This window comes from Eimeria tenella, genomic scaffold (assembly GCF_000499545.2).
Source record: "Eimeria tenella Houghton genomic scaffold, Eth_scaff316, whole genome shotgun sequence".
Taxonomy (NCBI): Eukaryota; Apicomplexa; class Conoidasida; order Eucoccidiorida; family Eimeriidae; genus Eimeria; species Eimeria tenella.
Genome location: NW_013543019.1, coordinates 3,407 through 5,068, shown reverse-complemented (window position 1 = coordinate 5,068; position 1,662 = coordinate 3,407).

Below are 1,662 nucleotides of genomic sequence, written 5' to 3'. Positions count from 1 at the left end.
TGCTGCTGCTCCGTGCGTGAAACTCTCAAACACCGCCTGCGCAGACATCTTCTGCAGCAGCAGCAGCAGCAGCAGCAGCAGCAGCAGCAGCAGCAGCAGCAGCAGCAGCGGCGGGGGGGGGATGGGGCGGGGCGGAGGGGGAGGCGGGCGCAGCAGCAGCAGCAGCAGCGGGCATGCAGATGCAGCAGCAGGGAGCATGCAGATGCAGCAGCAGCAGCGGCAGCGGCAGCAGCAGGGAGGAACGGCAGCTCAAGTTGTGCTCCGGGAATGCACGGAAGAGGCCAGTGCAGCGCAGAGAGAGACAGCCGCTGGGCTGGAGCGAATTAGTAAAATGAAATGCGAATTTGTGACAAAGTTTAATTCAAGTTGAGAACCTGAGGTGTACGTACACCCCAAACCGCCGCGCGTACGACGCAACAAGCCCGCTCACTCGAGCCCGCCGCACGGGGCCTCACCTGGTCGCTTCTAAAAAGGAAAAGCAGCAAATAACTAGAAAGAAACAAGTAGAAGTTAATTTAAAATTAAATAATAATAATTTGTGGCTCAGTGACGCTGCTGCAGCAGCGGCAGCAGAAACGCTGCAGCCGCTGCTCCCAAGAGGGTGCGCCGCCTCGCCAAGACTGCTGCGCACTCCGGCGTGCTCGTTGAAGCCCAAATTAAACTTCAAAAGAGAAATTAATTCTTTAAATTTAAAATAATTTGTTTTGTTTATTCAATTTCATTGAATAAATTTACAATTTCAAACAAAAGACCCCCAGAAGTTCCGCAGCAGCGCTGCAGCGGCAAGGCAACAGAGCCGGCGGTCACCCCAACGAGCGACTCGAGCAGCTGCGCTCTTTCTAAAGGCAAAACTTCCCTTCAATTTTATTTTTAATTTTAAAATTAAAATTAAAATTAAATTCAAATTAAATTTAAATTAACTTCAAATAAACCAATTTGCACTTTTGGCGCCTCGACAGCGGCCACTCGCCGCGGCTCACACCCAATCGGCCCAGCCTCGGCCTACTCCCCCAAACCCTAAACCCTAAACCCTAAACCCTAAACCCTAATTTTCAGGCGCTATATTGTATAATATGATCTTAATTTTTTATTTTTTGTTTATTTTCTTCCTTTAATTTAAACCCTCACCAAAAGCTGCGCCGGAGGAAATGGGAAGTGACCCTGGGGCTGCTGCAGCTCCTTCGTCTTGCGTCTTCTTTCGTTTTAATTTCTTCTCAATTTGAATTTAATTTAATTTAAAATCATTTAATTTAACATTTTAATTGCTTTTAATCACTTCAATTATTTTTAATTGTCTTAAATTGCTTTAAATTGCTCCGAAATGTTCTGAATTCACCGAAAGCCTCAGCAGCAGCAGCAGCAGCAGCAGCAGCAAGGTTGCAGCTGGACGCCCCAGCGCTTTCTTTGCCGCAATTTCGCGGCTTTTCATTTTATTAAAGTTTGCCATTTAATTAAATTTAATTAATTTTTTATTTATCAAAGTTTGCCATTTTAAATTGACTTTAAAACGAAATAAATGAAATTCAAATAAAGAAATAAAATTGAGTTTAGGCGCTTAAGTTCAGCCCCCAGCTGCTGCAGCAGTCTCGGCTTTTTATTTGCTGCTGTCGCAGCAAAGGGCTTCTTCTGCAGACCCTAAACCCTAAACCCTAAACCCTAAAC